At 41.2% G+C, this 15,139-nt stretch overlaps 1 pseudogene; it reads left to right on the top strand.

The window, feature by feature from the left end:
* Nucleotides 1–540: 540 nt before the first annotated feature.
* LOC124965846 (RNA-binding protein 38-like) lies at nt 541–1,125 on the top strand (annotated as a pseudogene).
* The last annotated feature ends 14,014 nt before the right edge of the window (nt 1,126–15,139 follow it).

Below are 15,139 nucleotides of genomic sequence, written 5' to 3'. Positions count from 1 at the left end.
GTAATTTTCAATCATCAAAGTACAAATATTTCAGGACACTGATTAAAAAAACCCAATCTTCTGTTCATCAGTCATTTCTCCATCAAGTGATGGGAATAGGGGAAGTCCTATATTCCAAAGGCATGCTTCTTTATGTTTACATTATATTACCATGTAATATACTGAATTTGTAGTTGTCAATCTACATTTATTTCCTCATGTCTTTTTCTTCATTTCTGGATTTTAAACTTAAGACTAAAGGGAACTTGTAAACCAATGTCCAAAAAAAAAAAAAATTGATCAAATGGATTAGAATTGTTTCTGGGTGCATAAGTGGAACAGGGGGTCACTGTAATCACAGCTCAAATGCATACACAGTTGAACCTCTTATTGGCCTGCTGACCAAAGTGGGCCACACTGTCAGTGTCCTGAAACATTGCTAAACTCTGCTGATCTTCCTTCCACCGAACTATCCAGAGACTGAGACTGCACCCATGCTGCATCCTACAAAATAGCTTAATTTTTCCAGAACAAGTCTTAAACAAAATACAAAACAACACCACCGATGCCTCGCTCAGGAAATACTTTGAGGGCTTTGGGGACATGGAGGAGGCTGGGGTTATTACCGACCACCAGACCGGCAAGTCCCGCAGCTACAGCCTCGTGACCATGGCCGACCGTGCAGCAACTGAGAGGACTTGTAAAGACCCAAACACAATCATTGATGGGTGGAAGGCCAACATGAACCTGGCATATCAGGGTGCCAAGCCCCGGAGCCTTCAGACAGTCTTTGCTGTTGGCGTGTAGCAGCTACACCCCACACTGGTCCCACAGACTTATGGGCTGACCTCCCACTACATCTACCCGCAAGCCATCGTGCAGTCCAGCGTGGTGATCCCAGCCACACCGGTGCCATCGCTGTCCTCATACTACATCGAGTACACGCCTGCCAGCCCTGCCTATACACAGTACCCACCAACCACCTATGACCAGTACCCATATGCCGCCTCGCCCGCCACGGCCGCCAGCTTCGTGGGCTACGAATACCCAGCTGCCATACTGCAGGCCCTGTCGGCCACGGCTCCCGCGGGTGCCGCTTTTGTGCAGTACCAGGTGCCACAGCTGTAGCTGGACAGGATGCAGTGAGGGCTGTCCCCCGCTGCTGGGAATGTGGTGACGTCGCCCACCAAGCAGACAGACTCCGGTTAGCGGATGGCTCAGCTCTGGGCACCAACAGCACCTGTGCCTCTGAGACCCCTGGCACAGCCAGGCGGTGTCTCTTTGGGCCTGGGTGCTGTTGTACCTTAAGGGGGACTTCAGGACGGAGTAGCTGAGAGGCTGTCTGAAGAGACATCTCTCCACTGGGCCCGCCCAGGCCTGTCCTGCCCCCACACTCCAGGTGCCTAGAGCCGCGCCGACACTCTTCCACCAAGGTGCCTTCTCAGGGGGACTGGCAGACAGGACCCAGGACTGCAGGTTGGAAGACGAGACCAGGGCGGGCCCCTGGCCCCCACGTGCCAGCCCGCACCTGCCAGCCGACCCTGTGGCCCTCTTCCTGCTATCGTCCTTTGCTCCTGAGATGATTTCAGAATTTCAGTCCATTTTTTCAACAGACACTGCTGCGGCCAAGAACCCAGAACCTAGTTTGACTTTGAGAGACTTGTTTTTGTGGATGGCTCCACCGTGGAGACGATGACAGTATTTCTGAATGACAGTGTCACCAACGGATGGTCGGGCCCTCAGCAGGGCGGGCATCACAGGTCGGCAGGGCCCCGCTGGGCTGGCAAAGCGTGTCCACCCCAGGGTGAGTTCTCAGGTGTCTTAATGCATCATCGCTGTCCTCTGCCTGGGCCCTGCTCCTCCTGCCTGGGGTAGGCGCAGCCCGCTGCCGTCGGTCTGGACTGAGGCAGCCCCCCCCCCCCCGCAAGGCTCTGAGTGCAGGTCCTGCGCCCGCTGTCCCTTGCCATCGGCTGCACTCAGCCCGAGACGCAACTCCTTCCAGCTGAGGGCGCCATGGGGGCTTCTGGTTCATGGTGGCAGCTCCCAGGGGCGAGGCTGGAGGCTGAGGGGCTCCCGGCAGTGAGGGGGCCGCCAACGGGCAGGCAGCTGAGCTGTGGCTTTGCCATACCTCAGGGAGCCCAGTGGCCAGCGCCCACTGTGGAGAAGGCCCAGAGGTGAAGGTAGCTAATGTTATAATATTTTTATTAGAATGTTCTGATTATAAAAATAAAACTTGTTCTCTATAAAAAAATATGAAAACAAATACTGGATGGGGGAGGAATAAGAAACCTTACACACCACTGATGGGAATGTAAATTAGTATCAACCCTATGAAGAACAATATGGAAGGGAGGTACCACAAAAATATAAACATAAACTGATCATATGATCCAGCTCTCTCATTCCTGACTTATACCCAAAGGAATCAAAGCAAGCACATGAGAGAGATACTTGCATACCCATGCTTATTTATGTACTACTCACAACAGCAAAGTTATGCAATCAGTCTAGATGCCCATCAAGAGAAGAATGGACAAACAAAATGTGCTATATAAGCCAGGCATCATGGTGCATGCCTGAAATCCCAGTGAAACGGGAGGCCTAGGCAAGAGGATCTCAAGTTTAGCAAGCATGAACAACATAGTAGCATTGTGTCTCAAAATACAAATTTTAGAAAGGACTGGGGAAGTTACTTATTAGTAATGCCCTCTGGGTTCCATCCCAAATACTATTTTTTTTTATTGTAAACAAATGGGATACATGTTGTTTCTCTGTTTGTACATGGAGTAAAGGTGTACCATTTGTGTAATCATAAATTTACATAGGGTAATGTTGTTTGATTCATTCTGTTATTTTTTCCCTTCCCCCCACCCCTCCCACCCCTCTTTTCCCTCTATACAGTCCTTCCTTCCTCCATTCTTGCCCCCCTCCCTAACCCTAACTCTAACTGTAACACTAAACCCTCCCACACCCCATAATGTGTCGTCATCCACTTATCAGTGAGATCATTCGTCCTTTGGTTTTTTGAGATTGACTTATCTCACATAGCATGATATTCTCCAATTTCATCCATTTGCCTGCAAATGACATAATTTTATCATTCTTTATGGCTGAGTAATATTCCATTGTATATATATACCACAGTTTCCTTATCCACTCATCAACTGAAGGACATCTAAGTTGGTTCCACATTCTGGCTCTTGTGAATTGAGCAGCTATGAACATTGATGTGGCTGTATCTCTATAGTATGCTGATTTTAAGTCCTTTGGGAATAGACCAAGGAGTGGGATAGCTGGGTCAAATGTTGGTTCCATTCCAAGTTTTCTAAGGAATCTCCACACTACTTTCCAGAGTGACTGCACTAATTTGCAGCCCCATCAGCAATGTATGAGTGTACCTTTCTTCCCACATCCTCGCCAACACCTGTTGTTGCTTGTATTCTTGATAATGGCCATTTTAATTGGGGTGATGGAATCTTAGTGGGGTTTTGATTTGCATTTGTCTTATTACTAGAGATGGTGAACATTTTTTCATACGTTTGTTAATTGCTTGTAGATCTTCTTCTGTGAAGTGTCTGTTCATTTCCTTAGCCCATTTGTCGATTGTGTTATTTGTATTCTTGGTGTAGAATTTTTTGAGTTCTTTATAGATTCTGGAGATTAGTGCTCTATCTGAAGTATGATTGGCAAAGATTTTCTCCCAATCTGTAGGCTCTTTCTTCGCATTCCTGATAGTTTCCTTTGCTGAGAGAAAGCTTTTTAGTTTGAATCTATCCCAGTTATTGATTCTTGCTTTAATTTCTTGTGCTATGGGAGTCCTGTTGAGGAAGTCTGGTCCAAAGCCGACATGTTGAAGATCTGGACCTACTTTGTTTTCTATAATCTGCAGGGTCTCTGGTCTGATTCTGAGGTCCATAATCCATTTTGAGTTTAGTTTCATGCATGGTGAGAGATATGGGTTTAGTTTCATTCTGTTGCATATGGATTTTCAATTCTCCCAGCACCATTTGTTGAAGAGGTTATCTTTTCTCCACTACATATTTTTGGCCCTTTTGTCTAGTATGAGAAAATTGTATTTATTTGATTTTGTGTCCAAATACTTTATTCTGTACCATTGATCTACCTTTCTATTTTGGTACCAATACCATGCCGTTTTTGTTACTATTGCTTTGTAGTAGAGTTGAAGATCTGGTATTGTGATACCCCCTGCTTCACTCTTTCTGCTAGAGATTGCATTAGCTATTGTGGGTTTCTTATTCTTCCAGATGAATTTCATAATTGCTTGCTCTATTTCTGTAAGGTACATCATTGGTGTTTTAATTGGAATTGCATTGAATCTGTATAGCACTTTTGGTAGTATGGCCATTTTGACAATATTAATTCTTCCTATCCAAGAACATGGGAGATCTTTCCATCTTCTAAGCTTTTCTTTAATTTCTTTCTTTAGTGTTCTGTAGTTCTCATTGTAGAGGTCTTTCACCTCTTTTGTGAGATTGATTACCAAGTATTTTATTTTTTTGAGGCTATTGTGAATGGGGTAGTTTTCCTAATTATTCTTTCCAAGGATTCATCACTTATGTATAAAAATGCATTAGAATTATGTGCATTGATATTATATCCTGCTACGTTACTGAATTCACTTATGAGATCTAAAAGTTTTCTGGTGGAATTTCCTGGTTCCTCTAAATATATAATCATATCATCAGCAAATAGGGATAGTTTGAGTTCTTCTTTTCCTATTCGTATCCCTTTAATTTCTTTGGTCTGTCTAATTGCTCTGGCTAGAGTTTCAAGGATGATATTGAATAGAAGTGGTGAAAGAGGGCATCCCTGCCTTGTTCCAGATTTTAGGGGAATGCTTTCAGTTTTTCACCATTTAGAATGATATTAGCCATGGGTTTACCATAGATTGCCTGTACAATGTTAAGGAATGTTCCCACTATCCCTATTTTTTCTAGTGTTTTGAGCATGAAGGGGTGCTGTATTTTTCAAATGCTTTTTCTGCATCTATTGAAATAATCATGTGATTCTTGACTTTAAGTCTCTTGATATGGTGAATTACATTTATTGATTTCCTGATGTTGAACCAACCTTTCATCCCTGGGATGAAACCCACTTAATCGTGGTGCACTATCATTTTAATATGTTTTTGTTTGTGATTTGCTAAAATTTTGTTGAGAATTTTTGTGTCGATGTTCATTAAGGATATTGGTCTGAAATTTTCTTTCCTTGATATGTCTCTGTCTGGTTTAGGTATCAGGGTAATATTGGCTTCATAGAATGAGTTTGGGAGGGTTCCCTCCTCTTCTATTTCATGGAATACTTTGAGAAGTATTGGAATGAGCTGTTCTTTAAAGGTTTTTGTAGAACTCGGCTGAGAATCCATCTGGTCCTGGACTTTTCTTTGTTGGTAGACTTTTGATGACTTCTTCTATTTCATTACTTGAAATTGGTCTATTTAAAATGTGTATGTACTCCTCGTTCAGTTTAGGCAATTCATATGTCTCTACGAACCTGTTGATGTCTTTGAAATTTTCTATTTTGTTGGAGTATAGATTTTCAAAATAGCTTCTAATTATGTTTTGTATTTCAATCGTATCTGTTGTGATATTTCCTTATTCATTCCGAATTTTAGTGATTTGGATTTTCTCTCATCTTCTCTTTGTTAGTGTGGCTAATGGTTTATCAATTTTGTTTACTTTTTCAAAGAACCAACTATTGATTTTGTCAATTTTTTGTATTGTTTCTTTAGTTTCAATTTTGTTGATTTCAGCTCTGAGTTTAACTATTTCCTGTCTTCTACTACTTTTGGTGTTGTTCTGTTCTTTTTCTAGGGCTTTGAGCTGTAGTGTTAGGTCGTTTATTTGTTGAGTTTTACTCTTTTATTGAATGCGCTCCATGAAATAAATTTTCCTCTAAGTACTGCTTTCATAGTGTCCCAGAGATTTTGATATGATGTTTCTTTGTTCTCATTTACCTCTAAGAATTTAATTTCCTTCCTAATATCGTCTGTTATCCATTCACCATAAAATATCATATTGTTTAATCTCCAGGTGTTTGAGTAGTTTCTGTTTTTTACTCTTTCATTTATTTCTAACTTCAATCCATTATGATCTGATAGAATACAAGGTAGTGTCTCTATCTTCTTGTATTTGCTAACCTTAGCTTTGTGGCATAATATATGGTCTATTTTAGAGAAGGATCCATGTGCTGCTGAGAAGAAAGTGTATTTGCTCTTCGTTGGATGGTATATTCTATAAATATCCATTAAGTCTAAATTATTGATTGTGTTATTAAGATCTATGGTTTCTTTGTTCAATATTTGTTTGGAAGATCTGTCTAGTGGTGAGAGAGGTGTATTAAAATCACATAGTATTATTGTGTTATAGTCTATTTGGTTTCTGAAGTTGAGAAAGATTTGTTTGACATACATGGATGAGCCACTGTTTGGGGCATAGATGTTTATGATTGTTATGTCTTGCTGATTTGTGCTTCCCTTAAGCAGTATGAAATGTCCTTCTTTATCCCTTCTGACTAACTTTGGTTTGAAGTCCACATTATCTGAAATGAGTATGGATACTCCAGCTTTTTTGCTGAGCCCATGTGCATGGTATGTTTTTCCCCATCCTTTCACCTTTAGTCTATGGGTATCTCTTTCTATGAGGTGAGTCTCTTGCAGGCAACATATTGTTGGATCTTTCTTTTTAATCCAATCTGCCAGTCTATGTCTTTTGATTGATGAATTCAGGCCATTAACATTCAGGGTTATTACTGAGATATGATTTGTATTCCCGGTAATTTGGCTCATTTTTAAATTTTATTTATTTATTTATTTTTTGACACGACTTGTTTCCTCCTTTATTTCACAATTCCTTTAGGATCATTCCTCCCTTTGCTGATTTGTTTCTTTGTTTTTCATCTCTTCCTCATGGACTATCTTGCTGAGAATGCTCTGTAATGCTGGCTTTCTTTTTGTAAATTCTTTTAGTTTTTGTTCATCATGGAAGGATTTAATTTCATCGTCAAATTTGAAGGTAAGCTTTGCTGGGAATAAGATTCTTGGTTAGCATCGATTTTCTTTCAGGGCTTGAAAAATGTTGTTCCAGACCCTTCTAGCTTTTAGGGTCTGGATTGAAAAATCTGCTGATATTCGTATTGGTTTCCCCCTGAATGTAATTTGGTTCTTTTTTCTCACAGCCTTTAAAATTCTGTCTTTATTTTGTATGTTAGGTATTTTCATTATAATGTGCCTTGGTGTGGGTCTGTTGTAATTTTGTGTATTTGGAGTCCTGTAAACCTCTTGAACTTGATTTTCCATTTCATTCTTCAGATTTGGGAAATTTTCTGATATTATTTCATTGAAAAGATTGTTAATTCCTTTGGTTTATTTCTTTAAGCCTTCCTGAATCCCAATAATTCTTAAATTTTGCCTTTTCATGATATCCCATAGTTCTTGCAGATTCTGTTCATGATTTCTTACCATCTTCTCTGTTTGGTCAACTTTGTTTGCAAGGTTAAATATTTTTTCTTCAATATCTCATGTTCTGTCTTCCAGGTGTTCTATCTATTGATTATGCTTTCTATGGAGTTCTTAAGTAGGTTTATTGTTTCCTTCATTTCAAGGATTTCTGGTTTTTTTTTTTTTTCGATATCTCTAACTCTTTATTGAAATGATCTTTTGCTTCCTGTATTTACTCTTTTAACTGTCGATTGGTGCGATCATTCAATGCCTGCATTTGCTCTTTCATCTCCTTCTTCAATGCCTGCATTTGTTCTTTCATCTCATCGTTTGCTTCCCTGATCATTTTAATTATGTACATTCTGAACTCCCTTTCTGTCATTTCTTCTGCCATGCTGTCATTGGATTTTATTGATGTAACATCTAGATTTGTTTGGGGCATATTCTTCCCTTGTTTTCTCATATTGTTCAGGTATCAGTGGACCACTGAGATATTTCAGATTTCCTCTACTGACTTATAATGTCCCTGAAGATTTCTAGTATATCTCCTCTTAGTCTTCAGTAACCTGATGTCTTGGAGAAGTTGATAATTCAGTGATCCACAAAGAAGCTGCCTCTCTAGGGGTGGTGGCCTTCAGGTGGGGTATATTCTTTTTTTTTTTTTTTGAGGTTAAATGTACTGTTTTATTTATAATTATGTCATTGAAATATTGTTAAAAGCAAAAGGCATGAAATTAATATATACACCAGTGCCTATTCTGTCTTTTTTTTTCATTTTTATTATTATTGTATACAAATGGGATACATGTTGTTTCTCTATTCGTACATGGAGTCAAGGCATACCATTTGTGTAATCATACATTTACATAGGGCAATGATGTTTGATTCACTATTTTTTCCCTTCCCCCCCACCCTTCCCACCCCTCTTTTCCCTCTATACAGTCCTTCTTTCCTTCATTCTTACCACACTCCTTATCCCTAACCCTAAACCTAACCCTAAACCTAATGCTAACCCCTCCCACCCCCCATTATATGTCCTCATCTGCTTATCAGCGAGATCATTTGTCCTTTAGTTTTTTGAGATTGGCTTATCTCACATAGCATGATATTCTCCAATTTCATCCATTTGCCTGCAAATGCCATAATTTTATCATTCTTCTTTGCTGAGTAATATTCCATTGTATATATATGCCACAGTTTCTTTATCCATTCATCAACTGAAGCGCATCTAGGTTGGTTCCACAATCTGGCTATGGTGAATTGAGCAGCAATGAACATTGATGTGGCTGTATCTCTGTAGTATGCTGATTTTAAGTCCTTTGGGTATAGGCCAAGGTGTGGGATAGCTGGGTTAAATGGTGTTTCCATTCCAAGCTTTCTGAGGAATCTCCATACTGCTTTCCAGAGTGGCTGCAGTAATTTGCAACCCCACCAGCAATGTATGGGGTATATTCCCTGCAAGTGTGCAGAGGTGCCTCCACTTGTTGACCAATGGTCATCCAAAGGGGAACTAGGCTGTGGGCTGAGGCAAGGCCTGTTTGGTCCTGTGTCTCTGGTTTTACTGTCCTTGTGGGAAAACCTCATCCGGCAGGGAAGACCCACCCAGTGGGGAGGTCTCTCTGGTCAGTTCCCCTCCTAGAGGTTCCCCTCAACCCACAAGTACCACCTGGGCTGGGCTGCCTTCCTCTGCAATGTTCCCAGGGGCCTGGACCTACCTCATGGGCCTGGGAGCCTCACCCTTCGCAGATGAGTCTCCTTAGACTGCTCCTCCTCAGAGAATCTGCCCCACAGTCCTGGAACCTTTGCTCTGCCCCTCAGCTTGTCTCTGTGTGGCTCTTCCACCAAGAATTTCCCTAGGTCCTGGGACCCTGTTCTGCACCTAATTGCCTGGCTATGCAGCCCCTCCTCTGAGTAGCCACCTGGAGACCCGTAGTCCCAGCTCTGAGTCCCACCAAACTGCCGTGCTCCTCCTCTTCCTCCAGGCAGCCCCCCGGTGTTCAGGAGTGGTTGCTCTGTGTCCAAACAACTCACTGTGCGCCTCCTTCTCTGGGCAGCCACCCATAGCCCTAGTGCAGTCACTTTGAGTCCAAGCGACCTGCTGCATGCCTCCTCCTCCGGGCAGCCGCCCAGAGCTCTGGTGGGTTGCTCCGAGTCTAAGCGTTGTGCTGAGCAGCCTCCTCTACAATGCTCCCAGTTGTCTGAGTTCACTGCTCCAGCAGGGATAGGGATGTCTCATTGGGCAACTCTACTTCACAAAGTTCCCTGCATTCCAGGACTACCGCCCCATCCGGGATGCCTCCCTAACAGGATAGACTCACCCGGTGGCTTCGAGTTGGTCCCAAGTCTCTCAATATCTCCTCTTCTTGAATCCTGAGTCCTGGAGCAACATGAAATGCAGCCACCTTCTAGTCCACCATCTTGAAACCCCCCAATACTATTTTTAAGAAAAGAATTTCATATATGTGAGAAATAGAAAATCTGATGATTAATTTTCAAAATATAAATTCTCAGATAAGTAGATTTTAGAAATTCTAAACACAGGGAAAATAAGGCAGACTGGAAAATTATCACAAGAGAGTTCATATAGCAGAGTGAAAAATTATCATGAGGGTTCATTCAATAACTTGTGAGTGTGGCAACCCTGAGACTCATGCACATACAGTCCCCTTTTAGAAAACAGGATGTGGGAATAGGAGCCTGTTTAACAGATTAACAGAAGAAAATACCTACATTGAGAAACATCAGCTGAAGGGGGAAGAGATCTTAAACATAGTAAAAGGGTTTCCTCACTTACGAATGTGGGGTCTTAGTCAAAGTTCAGGAAGGTTGTGACCCCCATAGTACTCAACCAAGGAGGAACTGGATGAGGGACCTTTGTGCACTTGGGAATAAAATGCAGGTTGTATCTGCCCTGTAAAAGTCTCACTTTAGCTGCATTCTGTATCTCCATGTCCTTTCCTTGGAATTGGACAAATGCTCCTGTTTCAGGAACACACACACACACACACACACACACACACACACACAGAAACACATTAGTATTATCCACATAAATAAAATAAAAATGATATCATGTCATTTTCAGGAAAATGGATAGAATTAAAGATCACCATATAAGCAAAATAAGCAAGACTCATAAAGACAGTATGGAATGTGTTTTCTCATATGTTAAATCTGGGAGGAGGGGCATAGTATCAAATAAAGAGGGTCTATCAGGGATGGAGGAGGGAACCAGGTGGAGGGAGACGGATATAAATGGAGGAATAGGAAAATGTACACTCAATCAAAGCTCCTTAGAATTGTGTACGAACATTTCACAATGAAACCGATTATTCTGTACAATTTATATGCTCTAATATGTATAATAAAATTAAACTACGGAAGTCTCCAATTCAATTTTTTAAATTTGTAAAAAGAAAAAACTGTGAATGGTAATTAAGCACATGAAAATATGCTCCACATCATTAGGCGTTAGGGAAATACAAATTAAAACTGCAATGGGATACCAATTAATTTGAGTAGAATGGCTAATGAAACAGACAATACGAAATATTGGCAAGGATGTAGAAAAAGTGGAACCCACACACATTTCAGAAGGAATGTAACATGAGAGATCCCTTAGAAATCAGTTGGAAATTTACAAATTATTAAACATAAAGTTACCACATAACCCGGTCGTTTCACTTCTCAGAATCTACCCAAGAGAAACAAAAAGGCATGCCCGAAAAGAAAGAAAACTAAACAAATAATGTAAAGTAGTTTAACTTAAAAACAAAAATATTCATAACACCATTGTTCATAATATCACAAAACTGCAAACAACCAAATTCTTGTCAACCAGAAAACAAATATCAAAGTGTGGTACAACCAAGCCATGGAATAAAACATGCAAAATATGGATATGTGCCAGAGTCTAGAAATTTAAAAAATGTTACCCTAAGTGGAGGAAGCCAGATGTGGAAGACAACAATTTCTGTGATGCTATTTATCTGAAGTACCTAGAAAATGAAAAAAAAAAAATCTTAATGTGATCCTACAATTTGTATGATCAGAAAAATGAGAGATTACACTTCACTTATGCATAATCTAGCAAAATAAATAAATAAGAAAGAAAAAAAGTGGTAGTTATCTAGAGGTAGAAGTGAGAGTGGAGGTTAATGGCAAATTGGTTGATTATTGCACAAATCTGTGAATTTAACACTGTTTCAAGGAAAAAACTCGAAACTGAGGGATAATGCTTTAGGGCACTTAATATGCAGTTGGGAGACCATTGCAAATCACCTCTGAGACATGACAACACGCACTACTGAAACACTGAACTGGGCTGCCTGTTCAGGTGCATCCTGACTGAATGGATTACTCTAACAGCAAGGATTTTGGAGATGGCAACACTGTGAGTCAGGAAGTAAGACTGCTGCTGGAAAAATTACATCATTTTGTAGGAAGGGGCATGGGTACAATCTAAGTCTCTGGATAGTTTTGTGGAAGGAGTGATTTGTATAGAAGATCAAGCATTTAACAGTGTTTCAGGAAACAGGTAGTTTGGCCACTTTGATCAGCATGGTGGGGTGCAGCCCAGATAAAGGTTGAACTTTGGTTTCCAGTGAGATCTGATTAACAATGGCCTCCTGCTCCATTTCAAGTGCCCAGAACCAATTCTGCTCCATTTGATTTTTTTTCTGACAGTGGTAAATAAAATAACCTCCCTCTAATCTGAAGTTTATGGTCAGACATGAAGAAAATGTCATAAGGAAATAAGTGTAAAATGATACCTCTCTGGAATCCTCTGGTTGCTGGCTCTAGGCCCTCTTACACCCTAGGAATCCTATCAACCTCCCACAGAATGTGCAAAGGACATGGGGCTAGAAGTCTCAGGGTTCAGGGACAACAGCAATGGCAGCAATTGCCAGAGGCATGGTCTGGTTTGGCTCAGGTCCCCACAGTCCCTGCCCATCTGGAGTGCAGGACTGGAGGGTGTGACCTGGCCCTGACCTGAGCCTGACCCAACTCTAGCCAATCCCTGATATTCCCCAAGTCATGCCCTTTCTTCCCCCACTACAGTCCTGACCCAGCATTCACTGGGGACCACAAACACAGGAGGCACTGGTTCAATCCCAAGATGGAGTCCCCCATAGACATTGTACCCCAACTCTTTCATACACAGTGTTGGCCCCAAACTGACAGCACAGTGACCTATGTTGGGAGTGACTGGCCCACATTGCAATCTATTACTCTTAGAAATCAATGAGAAAACCCAAAGGAGGCTACACACCACATGGTATATGAATCATTGAAACATGGAATTTTGCAAAGGAGAACAATTTCCTTGAAAGGGGTCCAAAGTTTATTGCTATTTATGGGATGAAAATTGGGTTGAACTTGGGCATGCACAAAAGTGATTGGAGGTGAAATAGTTCATGATTTGTCATTCATAATCAAACTTCATGGTTCTTCAGAGGACACAGTTTCCAAAAGTGGTGGCATTAGTGTGATCTGGGGATAGGGTTTTCACCCCTCTGGCATTAGGAGGTTACCCATCAAACACCATTATAGGTCCAAGGGAGATCAGTGGTTTTAATGGGAGCAGGCATCGCAGCCCTGAAAATTAATCTAGGAAATTACTATTCTAAACTCCCATTTCAGAGGTGTTATCTCCTACAAAGGTTTGGGAAATGAACATTGTATTGTTCAGTGGCCTGTCCTCCAAAGTTAGTGATGTGTAAAGTTGACAAAATGCAAGTAACTACTGGCAAGCAAGTGAAGCTAGAGGGCTTATTCAAGTTTCTCCTTAGTTTCAACAAGGCCCTAGAAATCCACTCAGGTTGCTGCTTCATCAATACATTGTTTCTCTTAATTAATTGCTGAGTTCTTCCTGGGAAGACTGTGCCATGGCTTGTTTCAGTGTTCACCACTAGGGTGGGCCAGGGGGTGTTGTGGTTGTCTCCAGTTTGGTCCACCATGAATGATTGTGTACTGATATCCACTCTGCTGGGATAAACACCCAGGAATGTAGTCGCTGGGTCTATGGTAAGTGTGTGTTTAATTTTATCAGTTTTTAAAGATACACACTATTTTCCAGAATGGCTTTACCATCTTCTGGTTCCACCAGGAGTGAACGATAAATGGGAGTGCTGGCACTCTCACCAGCATTCAGCGTCATTACTGATGTGTGTTTTAGCTGTTGTAATTGACATGGAGTGATTCCTACTGGGGGTTTCTACTTTGCATTTCATTCTTGGAAAGTGATGTCAAACATCTTTTCATGTCTTCCTTGCCAAACATCTGACCTCTCTGACAAAAGATAGGTAGATATCTTTTGCCCCCTTTCTAACTGGATTGTTTCTGTTTCTGCTATCCAGTTTTTTTTAATTTTTAATTTTATTTTTTCTAATTAGTTGTAAATGACAGTAGAATGCACTTAAACATTTTGATACGTAATACACAAATAGAGTGTAACCTTTCATCTTTCTGATTATTGGAGGATCACGTTCATGCAGTCATACATGTACATGAAATAATAATGTCTGTTTCACTCTACTATCATTCCTTCCCCCATACTTCTTCCCCTCCCTTCACTCCCCTCTACCTAATATAAAGTATTCCTTCCTATCCCATCCCCTTTTTGTGAATTAGCTTCCGCATATCAGAGAAAACATTTGACCTTTGGTTTTTGGGTTTGACTTGTTTCACTTCTCATTATATTCTCTAACTCCATCCATTTACCAGCAAATGCCAGAATTTCATTCTTCTTTACAGTTGAGTAATATTCCATCATATATACGTACCACATTTTCTTTATCCATTCATCTGTTGAAGGGCATCTAGGTTGGTTCCATACTTTAGCTATTGTGAATTCAGCCACTATAAACATTGATGTGACTTCGTCACTGTAGTATGTTGATTTTAAGTTCTTTGGTTATAAACCAAGGAGTGGTATTCAGTTTTGATAGTTTGTTATATATTCTAGATGAAAGATTTTAACCAGATATTGTATCTGCACCAAATGATCATCAAAACAGATCTTTCTGCTTGATCACAAACAGAATGTTCCCAAAATATTCAAGTGCTATGTTGTTCCCTTGAAATGAATCAAGACAGTGCTCCCAAATCACACTAGTAGAGATTATATTTGAATGTAATATAGCTGAATGAAAAATGACATTTTCAATTAATAAATGTCCTAGATGAAGCAGTAGGGATGATTAATGTTCTTAAATCTTGACCATGAAGTTTGGTCAGGCTGCTGGGGCAGAGCTCTCCACTTAGCACATAGCACTACACGGGACTCCACGGCAGCTGCAGCCCACAGAAACATAAGGCTGCACAGGGTGTTCCACCTCGGTATGAATCCGGAGGCTCACGTGCTCAGCCTTGTTTTAGTTTCACCACACAGGACTATGCCTAAATCCTCATGTCATGCTGGAACGGCACTGTGAAATGTGGCTCTGCAGGAGGCTTCAGAGTACGTGTTTTGAGGTAGACAGGTAATACTTGCTCAGAGATCCTCCCAGAGTGACCTGGGGACCATCTAGTGAAGAGTAAGCCTGGGACACTAACCCGCAGCATCCTGGGTTCACACAAGAAGGTGGGTGTCTGCTTCACAGGCTCGCGGCCCCCAGACCAGCTACTCCAGTGCTTCCTTGCCCCTCACTCTAGGTCTCACGGCTGCTGCTTCCAATACTCTGTTTAGGTGAAGCTGGA

Source organism: Sciurus carolinensis, chromosome 15 (assembly GCF_902686445.1).
Source record: "Sciurus carolinensis chromosome 15, mSciCar1.2, whole genome shotgun sequence".
NCBI lineage: Eukaryota > Metazoa > Chordata > Mammalia > Rodentia > Sciuridae > Sciurus > Sciurus carolinensis.
Note: the sequence above shows the minus strand (reverse complement) of the source record. Positions and strands in the feature narration are given on the sequence as shown.